The sequence below is a fragment of the Eleutherodactylus coqui genome, chromosome 12 (genome assembly GCF_035609145.1).
Source record: "Eleutherodactylus coqui strain aEleCoq1 chromosome 12, aEleCoq1.hap1, whole genome shotgun sequence".
NCBI classification, from domain to species: Eukaryota; Metazoa; Chordata; class Amphibia; order Anura; family Eleutherodactylidae; genus Eleutherodactylus; species Eleutherodactylus coqui.
Genome location: NC_089848.1, coordinates 126907492 through 126920512, shown reverse-complemented (window position 1 = coordinate 126920512; position 13021 = coordinate 126907492). Strand labels below are relative to the sequence as shown.

Sequence of the window (13021 nt, the reverse complement as noted above, 5' to 3'; positions counted from 1 at the left end):
ATGATTCTATATCAACCAAAATTTACTACAGCCCATGCGTATATAGTCAGAAGGATGAACTGTGATCTCCTCTATTATAACTGTGTGACAGGACCTTTGTGATCATGATCAGTAACAGTGACAGAAGTGTCTGTGTCCCTCTAGACAGTTTCTATGGTAGATCCATGTAATAACATCACAAAGACTGAGAAATTGACTAGAAAATGAATACATAAATCCAAGTAGATCTGAGTTCGTCTGAACTGAGATCACATGGCAATGTGAGGAGGAAGAGGCCGGAGTCTCAGATAGAGGTAACTAACCAAGGCAACAGTAGCTGACTTATATATACTGGGGGATAGTTACATGATAAATGAATATACAAATCACGGGAGTGGCCCTTTAAGATTCTGTACTTTAATATAGGCAACTGAGGTCTTTTAGTTTATTATCGTCTTATTTTACTGCCTTTGATCTAATAGTTTTACAGCATATAGCAAACAGCCGTAAGATTACAACCACCAGGCTAATACTCTGCACATTCACCTCTCTGACCTGTCGAGGCATTTACTCCACCAGATCTCTGATGGTGCCCTCAGGTATTGTGTGACACATTATTAGCAGCACCTTTGTGTACAGTTTCGATGAATTTTGGGTGTCCAAGACCCTGCCACTGGTTCACTGGTTGTCCTTCCCTGGACCACTGATGGTAGGTACTAACCTCTACATAATGGAAACACAATCAGATGCAAAAACTGTTTCTTTGTTGCTTAATATACAAGTATTCTACCTGGATGTCTTTCTGTCTATGTCATACCTAAATCTATCTATCTATCTCCTATCTATCTATGCATCTATCTATCTATCTATCTATCTATCTATCTCATATCTATCTCCTATATATCTATCTATCTATCTCCTATCTATCTATCTCATATCTATCTATCTATCTATCTATCTATCTATCTGTCTGTCTCATATCTATCTATCTATCTATGCATCTATCTCATATCTATCTATCTATCTATCTATCTATCTATCTCCTATCTATCTATCTCATATCTATCTATCTATCTATGCATCTATCTCATATCTATCTCATATCTATCTATCTATCTATCTATCTATCTCTCTCATATCTATCTATCTATCTATCTATCTATCTATCTATCTCCTATCTATCTATCTATCTATCTATCTATCTATCTCATATCTATCTCCTATCTATCTCCATATCTCATATCTATCTATCTATCTATCTATCTATCTATCTCTTATCTATCTATCTATCTATCTATCTATCTATCTATCTATCTATCTATCTATCTATCTGTCTATCTCCATATCTCCTATCTATCTATCTATCTATCTATCTATCTATCTATCTATCTATCTATCTATCTATCTATCTCATAACTATCATCTATCTATCTCCATATCTCCTATCTATCTATCTATCTATCTATCTATCTATCTATCTATCTATCTATCTATCTATCTATCTATCTATCTATCATATCTATCTCATATCTATTTATCCATCTATCTCATATTTATCTATCTTCTATCTATCTATCTCATATCTATCTATCTCATATCTATCTCATATCTATTTATCTATCTATCTCATATCTATCTATCTATCTATCTATCTATCTATCTATCTATCTATCTATCTATCTATCTCATATCTATCTCGTATCTATCTATCTATCTATCTATCTATCTATCTATCTATCTATCTCATATCTATCTCATATCTATCTATCTATCTATCTATCTATCTATCTATCTATCTATCTATCTATCTATCTCCTATCTATCTATCTATCTATCTATCTATCTATCTATCTATCTATCTATCTATCTATCTTTCTATCTATCTATCTATCTATCTATCTATCTATCTATCTCCTATCTATCTATCTATCTATCTATCTATCTATCTATCTATCTATCTCCTATCTATCTATCTATCTATCTATCTATCTATCTATCTATCTATCTATCTATCTATCTCATAACTATCATCTATCTATCTCCATATCTCCTATCTATCTATCTATCTATCTCATATCTATCTCGTATCTATCTATCTATCTATCTATCTATCTATCTATCTATCTATCTATCTATCTATCTATCTATCTATCTATCTATTCTATTCATCCCATACAACACCAGAACCAAGCTCATATCTTAATTACAGTAACTACACCAAAGTTAGTACATAAATATAGCATGAACTAGCCTCTGAACGTAAGTACAACATTGGAACCTAGCTTATAACATAAATACAGTCAGCATCAAGCTCATAACATAGATACGATACCAGAACGAAGCTCATAACAAAGCTCAAATACAGCCAAAGCCAAACTCGGTACCTGGATACTGCCACAGAACTATTCTCATCACATAAATACAATACCAAAACCAAGTTCGGTACATAAATACAGCATGAACTAGCCTTAGTACATAAGTACAACACTAGAACCTAGCTTATAACATAAATACAGCACCAGAACCAAGCTCAGTACATAAAGTTGCAGAACTAAGAGATTGTGCTGTGGGGGTGCCAATGGGCTGACAGCGGCACCTTGAAACATCAGAGGGGAGGAGACAGAGCCAGGAGGCGGATGATTCATGAAGATCATTTGCCCAGGTGAACCTAAGGGTGTCAATCCCTCCCCAGCCTATATCCGCCTAATGCCCCCGTACCGCTGGTAGGTACCCTGTGCTACTGCACGGTCGCACATAGCTGAGGCTCGCCACATTAAGAATTGCTGTAAACTAGAGTACAGGTTGGATGACTAATGACAGCTACGGTATTGTATGGTTGGGACTGTCTCCAAGCAGCTCTGGGGCACAAACTGCAGCCCGTCACCCGGTGCAGAGTGGGGATATTTATGAGCGCAGGTTACTCTTACAGTTTGGGTGGTGATGGGATTCCATTCCACATTTGTTATCTTTAAAGCAGTGACTGGGATGACGATTCTGCATACGATGATGAATACATTTGTTCCCGAGCGACATTCAGCATAAACTCTGGAGGGTGATTGATGAGCGGAGGACACCCGGCCCTCTTTATGTAAATTAGGCCGAAGGCCATGATTCATTTCTGCTGCTCTCCACTTCATCTTTAGCCCTTGGTAATGATGGCGCATTAGGCCAATTTACAATAGAGGGAGGCGCAGTCCGCGGTTGGTACACTTGTAAAGGAGCAAAGCTTATTAAATGACAATTTGTGAGGCTTTTCCAACGTCTCGCACATATTCATCTGTCTAAGACTAAATAGCGCCATTACTGGCTGAGAAGTCTATGCGGGCGCGTTCACACGCTGCGGAAACACAGCAAAACCGCCGGTTAGATTACCAGTACAGTTTGGCCGCCTGCACACGGGCATATTGACATTGTGAAATCCAAGGTGGGCGTCGGCCTTCGGGCGCTGCAGCAAATAGCGTCCATAGCATGCTATGAGAGAATTCTATTCTTCCTGCACACGAGCGGAAATCAATTGTGATTTCTGTTTGTGGAGAAACAATCGCAGCATGCTCCATATTGCGCAGATTCCATGCAGACGGTTTCCATTGGAGTTAATGGAAGCCGTCTGAACTATCTCCCTTCCGCAATGACATTACGGAAAGGTCACGGGCACCCATGTCACCGCCTAGTGACGGCATTAGAAAAATAAACATTTGAAAAAAAAAGCTGTACTGCGCATTTCTGACGGCGAGCCGACCGGACCGTCTGCAATACAGATAAAAATGTTGCCTGAGGAAGGATCCTAAGTAGGCTCAAAAGCTCGCTATAACATCATGTGTTTTTGTTAGCCATTATAATCTTCAAGATTACTTGGCTTCTCTTGCTGGGAACAAATAAGGGAGATGGAATAAATCCTCAACAGTGCCACCTATTGGAAGGCAGCATTCCTTCGAGTCAAAGTGGGACTTTTTATACAAGTCTTGTTACAATGACTGGGAATCAAAAGCAAAGCCAGACTCCATGTACATACAGCTGTTTCCGGGTTATTGCCCATCATCAGTGTACAGTAGGAGTCTGGCTTTTGCTAGTGAGAGGCCTGGGACAGCTGGAAACAGCTGTATGTACATGGAGTCTGGCTTTGCTTTTGATTCCCAGTCATTGTAACAAGACTTGTATAAAAAGTCCCACTTTGACTCGAAGGAATGCTGCCTTTCAATAGGTGGCACTGTGGAGGATTTATTCCATCTCCCTTATTTGCATATTACCCAGAGGAGCGTGCGTGGCCATTTGAGTCTCCTCACTTAGTTTATAGTATATAGTTGCTCTCCCTAAGGAGAAAAGAGCGTTTCTGACCCTTGCTGGGAACAATCACACTTCGCTCTACTGGCGACACCGGACCAAACATTTTTGAAGTAAGACAAATGTTCATTGTAACAGATTACCAGATCCAGCAGTGACAACGAGGAGCGTCCGGCGAGGCTGATCTATGCTTGGAGAGCAAAGACCTGTGGGCTTATTACAGAATATCCGACACCAAATATTCACTTCATATGTTTCCCCAAAGTATTATAAAGCTGGAAAATAAACCAAAGTGGCGTCTCCGGGATGGCTCAGTGCTTATCTCTGCCCATCTCCAGGATGGCTCAGTGCTTATCTCTGCCGGGTTACCCGCTACATCTCCAGAATGGCTCAGTGCTTATCTCTGCTGGGTTAACCTCTAAGTCTACAGGATGGCTCAGAGCTTATTACTTCCGGGTTACCCGCTACGTCTCCAGGATGGCTCAGTGCTTATCTCTGCCAGGTTACCCGCTATGTCTACAGGATGGCTCAGCGCTTATATCTGCCAGGTTACCCGCTACATCTACAGAATGGCTCAGTGCTTATCTCTTCCGGGTTACCCGCTACGTCTCCAGGATGGCTCAGTGCTTATCTCTGCTGGGTTACCCGCTACGTCTCCAGGATGGCTCAGTGCTTATATCTGCCAGGTTACCTGCTACGTCTACAGGATGGCTCACTGCTTATCTCTGCCGGGTTACCCGCTACGTCTCCAAGATGGCTCAGTGTTATCTCTGCCAGGTTACCCGCTACATCTCCAGGATGGCTCACTGCTTATCTCTGCTGGGTCATCCGCTACATCTCCAGGATGGCTATGTCTCCAGGATGGCTCAGTGCTTATCTCTGCTGGGTTATCCGCTACATCTCCAGGATGGTTCAGTGCTTATCTCTGCTGGGTTATCCACTATGTCTTCCAAATGGCTCAGTGCTTATCTCTGCCGGGTCATCCGCTACGTCTCCAGGATACCTCAGTGCTTATCTCTGCCGGGTCATCCCCCACGTCTCCAGGGTGGCTTAGTGCTTATCTCTGTCGGGTTATCCGCTACGTCTCCAGGGTGGCTTAGTGCTTATCTCTGCCGGGTCATCCCCCACGTCTCCAGGATGGCTTAGTGCTTTTTTGCATGCATTTCAGTCGTGTGCAAAAAATAGTAGCTGCTCTATCTTTCTGCGTATCTGAGCACTAAAGGGCCCCATAGACGTCTATAGGAGGTGTGCAGAGGCGCAAAACACTGTATAATTACATGAGAAATAGAACACATCTAGAACTTATTAGGCTAAATAGCCTTTCAAAACAGGGCGGGGTGGGGGTGGGGTGGGGTCACACGCATGCGCACATCAACAGGCCCTGTGTGCGCAAAAAAGTACAGTATTATGCGCTATTTACATACACGCTCGTCTGCAGCCTTGAAAGAATATTAGGCTAAAGTATAGCTATGATAAAAACCATTACAAAGCCGGGCACATAATAATATAACAGAGGATATTATAGAACATATATCAACAATATCATATGGCCGCATACAATAGTAATACTTCTAAGGTGCTACAACAATGAGGAAGTATATCAATCCTGGCTTTGCTGTGGAGTGGCACACTGCCCCCTGCTGGTGTGATGGTCTGGGGGCCATCGCATACGACAGTCGGTAGTGCTATGGGGGACAATGACAGCTCAGCGATATGTTCAGGACAGCCTGCAGCCACATGTGTTCCTCTCATGGCGGTTTACAGCAGGTTAATGCTCGGCCGCACACACAAGGGGGTCACAGGAGCCCCCACAACATTGTCACACTTCTGTGGCCGCCCGGTCACCAGATTTATCACCAATAGAACATGTATGGGACCATCTGGAAGACCAATTTCAACAGCTTATGCGTTTACAAGATCTAAAGGATAAGGTACAGCAAATGTGGAGAGATATGCTGCAGGATACCATATGAAACCTGTATGCCTCCATGCCCGCCGGTATCACATCTTGTATCCAAGCTAAAGGCGGTACAATGGGGTACTAGAGCCTCCATGCCTTCCCGTATCACATCTTGTATCCAAGCCAGAGGCGATACAACAGGGTACTAGAGCCTCCATGCCCGTCCATATCACATCCTGTATCCAAGCCAGAGGCGATACAACAGGGTACTAGAGCCTCCATGCCCGTCCATATCACATCTTGTATCCAAGCCAGAGGCGATACAACAGGGTACTAGAGCCTCCATGTCTGCCTGTATCACATCTTGAAGCCAAGCTAGAGGCGGTACAACAGGGTACTAGAGCCTCCATGCCTCCTGTATCACATCTTGTATCCAAGCCAGAGGTGATACAACAGGGTACTAGAGCCTCCATGCCTGTCCATATCACATCTTGTATCCAAGCCAGAGGCGATACAACAGGGTACTAGAGCCTCCATGCCTGTCCATATCACATCTTGTATCCAAGCCAGAGGCGATACAACAGGGTACTAGAGCCTCCATGCCTGCCTGTATCACATCTTGAAGCCAAGCTAGAGGCGGTACAACAGGGTACTAGAGCCTCCATGCCTCCTGTATCACATCTTGTATCCAAGCCAGAGGTGATACAACAGGTTACTAGAGCCTCCATGCCTGTCCATATCACATCTTGTATCCAAGCCAGAGGCGATACAACAGGGTACTAGAGCCTCCATGCCTGTCCATATCACATCTTGTATCCAAGCCAGAGGCGATACAACAGGGTACTAGAGCCTCCATGCCTCCTGTATCACATCTTGTATCCAAGCTAGAGGCGGTACAACAGGGTACTAGAGCCTCCATGCCTGTCCATATCACATCTTGTATCCAAGCCAGAGGCGATACAACAGGGTACTAGAGCCTCCATGCCTGTCCATATCACATCTTGTATCCAAGCCAGAGGCGATACAACAGGTTACTAGAGCCTCCATGCCTGTCCATATCACATCTTGTATCCAAGCTAGAGGCGATACAACAGGGTACTAGAGCCTCCATGCCTGTCCATATCACATCTTGTATCCAAGCCAGAGGCGATACAACAGGGTACTAGAGCCTCCATGCCCGCCCGTATCACATCTTGTATGCAAGCTACAGGTGGTACAACAGGGTACTAGAGCCTCCATGCCTGTCCATATCACATCTTGTATCCAAGCCAGAGGCGATACAACAGGGTACTAGAGCCTCCATGCCTCCTGTATCACATCTTGTATCCAAGCCAGAGGCGATACAACAGGGTACTAGAGCCTCCATGCCCACCTGTATCACATCTTGTATCCAAGCCAGAGGCGATACAACAGGGTACTAGAGCCTCCATGCCTCCTGTATCACATCTTGTATCCAAGCCAGAGGCGATACAACAGGGTACTAGAGCCTCCATGCCCACCTGTATCACATCTTGTATCCAAGCCAGAGGCGATACAACAGGGTACTAGAGCCTCCATGCCTGCCTGTATCACATCTTGAAGCCAAGCTAGAGGCGGTACAACAGGGTACTAGAGCCTCCATGCCTCCTGTATCACATCTTGTATCCAAGCCAGAGGTGATACAACAGGGTACTAGAGCCTCCATGCCCGCCTGTATCGCATCTTAATGCCAAGCTAGACGCGGCCCAACAGGGTACTGGAGCTTCTTTTGAAAGGGTCAGTTTTCGGCTGTGATATTGTAATCACTTATTTGTAACAACATTACAGTCACACTGAGAAAGTTTCGCTCCCTTCCGACAACTCCTTCTAGGTGCTTGTTTTTTTTTTACAGTGAGTGTATATAAGCACATTGGCAGCCACTAACTAGGCATTACCGGTGCCCTCAGGATTTGTCACACATAATGCGTTAATACTTTCTTCTGTGTTTTAATCTTTAATCCTGTGTTTGCTCAGAACAAAATATGTTGATTTAATGCCTCCAGTTAAGCAGCAGACTACATGCTTATTCCCATTAAACCTGTTTATCATGCAGGCAGCTTGTTCGGATGTGTCCCGCAAGCGGAATATGGGATTTTTTTCTCTATTTATATGGCCGGTATTATAAACATACAAATATTAGTCTTCTCAAACATTTCTCCTCGGGGTAAGAGCGTATCATTGGCTCCTCAAACATCGTCTTCTGCTTCCTCACGTGTCCTTCAGATGTATCTTCCATAAATCTGCTCGCCAGGAATAATTGTGTGTGATAGCGCTTTCCTCTCGTTACTTCCTTTATGAAGAATATCATTCTCTTCATTTGGGAGTTTATGATACAAAACGCCATGTGGTGCTACTTTTCATCGATGGAAAACTTCCAAGTTAAAGACTTGATGCAGAAAATATTTTCTAAACCTTCTTATATCCTGCTGGTAGGAGCTTATTCACACATACCATTTTTTGGTCCTTGTGCCGTTCGTATTTCCATCATTTACTACAATGGAGTTTTTCAGACAGGTGATTTTTTACACGAACGCACGGTCCATGCTAAAACAAATTGGAGCATTTCCTATCTTCATTTGTTTAGAATAAGACAGACGTAGAAGTCCAGAGGAACAGTAGGTACTCACTCGGGAAGGGGGGAGATCACCTAGCATGTAGAGTGCATGGTAAAGCTCCACCCTTATGGTCCCAGGTTGCCTTGGAAGGGAAAACTCCACATCCACCAAGGTGGACCATGCACTCTACATGCTAGGTGATCCCCCCTTCACGAGTGGTGAGTACCTACTATTCTTCTGGATGTCTAAGCCTGAGCACATCTGTCGTATTCTAATCTGTCTATACCCCCATTTTGATTTGGGGGGGGGGGGGGTGTTATTCTTTTTACTTATGCTGCTCTCCACCGGTGTGGATCATATGAGAAATTGAGAAGATCTTCTCAAGGGTTACACTGGGAACCCCATAGGCTCTTCAAGGTGCTGGATGAGAATAGGACAAGCAATGTCCCGTCTATGTGATTTCCGATGCGAGTTATGCCCGTGAATCTCAGGCGTAACTTGCACACATATGTGTAAGTTTACCCTTAGACCAAGAACAGGAGCTAGATAGCCTTAACCCCTTAATGACCAAGCCTGTTTGCACCTTACTGACCAAGCCAAATTTTGGAAATCTGACATGTGTCACTTTAACATAGAATAACTCCGTAAAGGTTTTGCATATCCAAGTGACTCTGACATTGATTTTTTGCCACATGTTGTACTATATTTAGATGATAAAAAAGACCGATAACATTTGAAGATTTTTTTTGTACTACTTTTAAAATATAAAATATCTTTGCAAAAAAACCCTATTATTTTCTGCCGCCATCTTCTGACAGACATTTTTTTATTTTCCTGTTCACATAGTTGTGCGAAGGCTCATTTTTTTGTGGGACGTTCTGTTATTTCTATCGCTACTAAATTCCTATTTGATCGCGTTTTATTACATTTGTCTTGGATACGGGGCGACCAAAAAAGTGCAATTCCGGTGTTGTGTATTTTTCTTTCTGACGAACTCCACCGTGCGGAGTAAACAATGCGCCACTTTCATAGATTAGACTTTTATGGACGCAGCGATACCAAATATGTTTTTGTTTTTTTTTATTTGGATTTTTATTATAAATATGGCAAAAGGTTTTTCGAGCTGTTATTACCCTTTATTCATTTTTTATTTATAATTAATAACACTTTTTGAAACTTTTTGTTACATTTCTTTTAGTGCCACGGGGGACATAAACTTGCTTTGATAGCTCCTGCAGTATAATGTACCAAGATTGACTTTTATCACCTATTTACAGGATAGGTGATAAAAGTTTGATCGGTGGGGGTTTCAGCGTTGAGAACCTCATCAATCCCAAAAGCGGGGACACGTGACACACTTTCTCTTCATTGCGGGCTTGCAGCAACCCCCTTCAGGGAGGAGAAGGTTGAATGGAGTGGCAGTCACACATGCACGGGGCAACTCTATTCATTTCAATGGGGCTGATGGAAATAGATAAATACAAGTGCTTGGCTATGTCTGTCATGACCGCAGAGGCAATGTCCATGCTCGACTGCCACTCCATACAATCCCCTACTCACTGCAGTGGTGCGGTAAGCCCACAGTGAAGGAGGGAAGGGGACACAGGATTGCCGCTATTTTCAATGGTGAATCTTGGTACAACCCCTTTAAAGTGGTTTTCCAACTTATTTATTAAATCCCTCCTTGCCCCAAACAGTCATTTTTAAATGTACTCATCTCGTTGCCATATGATGTGACCCTTGACATCATGGTGACTTCTAATAAACAAGTCACATGGGCCTGTCCTGTTTATGGGACACCAATGAAGATGTCCTATTTAATGTTCTCCTATTGACTGCAGTGGCCATGTGGATAAACAACCATGTTGCTGTGTCCGACATATTTGCTACTTTCTAAAAGGACAAAGATATACACTCATTCTGTTAACACAAACATGTAAAAAGGAAACACAAAACAAGGGGAAGTAAACTAACCCAAAACCCTCAGATATGAGAAGACCCTCCCTAAAAGCGGAGCACTCGCCCTGATGAGGGCAACACCATGTCAGGAACCTCAGGTGACCCTGATTTTCCCCACATGGTGACAGGGACTAAAGGCAATAGTTAGATGTCATGCAATGTATAATAAACTCCAACACCACAGAGGACAAGACAGTCAAAGACCCTCAAGTAAATCACCAGCAGACTTATGTTAACTGAGACTCATTTCAGGAGCAAGAGCCGCTGAGAGGACCAGAAACAGAGTATAACAAGAGTCCTCTGTAGGAGGAGCCAGAATGAACATACACAAAATAAGGCTGATTGGCTGGTCGGAATGCCCACCTCTCAGCCAAACAACCAGTCCATAATCCAGAAAAGGAGAATCCTGGTCGGCGTCCAGCTCTGAAATGACAGTGAGCATGTGCCAGCATGAGGCCATGGCCAGGGTTGACGCCATGACATCACCTTGGTCCCAATCCTCAATCGAGGCTGGCAAGCCATGACACACGTGACCACTACAGTCAATGTAAACAGATTCTGGTCAGAGGATGAGAGTAGGGTTATCCGATGGACAATGTACTGTATTTTTTTTAAAAGCTTCCCAATATACCACACAAACATAATAAAAGCTATAGTCACCTTACTCACATCTTATGGTCCCCCAGTTCCCGGTCCCCACTTCCACATGCTTAGCAAAGACGTCCTGACATCAGGTCCTATGATCACTGCGGCAGTCACATGACTCTGATGTTAGTGACATCATCACCGGCATCAGGCCAGGAAGTAAAGAACAGCGGGGATCGGGGGAGTGGTGTAGGTGAGTATGGCTTTTGTTATGTATATACAGTATATTGGTCAGCTTTTTAAAGAATGTATTGTCCCCAAATGGCCGCAATAAAAAGACAATGTGCTTATTTAATGTGAATTCCCTTCCGCTCCATGTGAGAGCGTGTAAGTGATTTTCCTATTCCATTACAAGCTGTGTACAATTATTTCTATTTGCGAGCTCTCGGGTCCTATTCATTGATGTCTACATATTCCAGCGCCGTGTCCGTGTTTTTCTTGTACTGCAGACTGTAAGAAATTGTGTATTTCATTAGAAAGCTCAATAGTCGTTGCAAAATCAGCAGGTCATTATGTCTCTTTAGCCGTATAATCCATACTGATATTCATGAGAACAAGACTCCCACAATTCTCACTTCATTGTAAATCTTTAGCTTCAATAAACATCATCGGCAGCCTTAGGCAAGAGGAGGCTACTGACAGCATCCTCTTAGGGGTCCGTTAAATATTTATGAACCTCCATAAGGCCGCGGTCAGACAAGCGTTTTTTTTGCGCACCTATGTACACAAAAAAACCACATCTATTAGAACCATTCGTTTCCTTTGATGTGTTCACGTGTTCATTTTTACGGGTGCAAAATACTCACTTCAATGAACGGCTGAGCACTGCCTCTGATTGGTCACAGTGCTCAGCCAATCAGAGGCAGCGCTTCCAGGAGGTGGGGATTTTTAAATCCCCAGCCAGAAGAAAGTGCTGAAGAACACTTTTGAGGGAGCCGGAGAGAAGCGCCGGAGCCGCGACACACTGCTAGGTGATATATTAATTTTTTCTAATTTTTTTCATTCAGCTAGGACTTGTTTTCAGGGAGGGGCTTATATTTCAAGCTTTTCCCTGAAAATCATTGTGGGGGTTGCCTGCAGCCTATTGCTTTCCATGCGGAGGCAGCAGCGCTGGCCCCGCTGAAAGCAATATGAGAACATTGTGGTCCGCTGCCACAGCTGTGACAGGGGATTTTTTTGTTACCTCGCATGAGTTCCATCATCACTGAACACTGTGACAGTGCTGTCACAGTGTTCAGTGATGAAGGGACCTTTGTGGAGCAACAGCGCTTCTACAAGCACAGGTGCTCCAGTAGCACAGAGCTTCAGTCACACACGCATTTTGCACATCCCTGCAGTGCATTTTTTATGCGCACATAAAAAAAGCGCTTGTCTGACTAAGGCCTAATACAAAAAAATAGTTAAAGGGCCACTCCAGTAAAAACATATTTTCCCATCTCTGCCCCCCTTACCTATACCATTTCTGCCTCCTAGGGGGCAGTTAAATTATCATTGCCTTATGTATTCACCTAAATAAGCTACAGCCCATAAGTATATAGTCAGAAGAATTAGCTGTGACCTCCTCTATTATACCTGTGTGACAGGAGCTGTGTGATCATGATCAGTAACTGTGGTAGGAGTGCCTGTGTCCCACTCTTGGCAGTTTCTGTGGTAGGTGTATGTAGTATAGCATCGCACAGATTGA

At 43.4% G+C, this 13021-nt stretch overlaps 1 protein-coding gene across 1 annotated transcript in view; it reads right to left on the bottom strand.

Annotated features, from left to right (window-relative positions):
- The window catches only part of PLXDC2 (plexin domain containing 2), a 488455-nt gene that overhangs the window by 184051 nt on the left and 291383 nt on the right, over positions 1 to 13021 (bottom strand). The gene's annotated exons all lie outside the window — the stretch shown is intronic.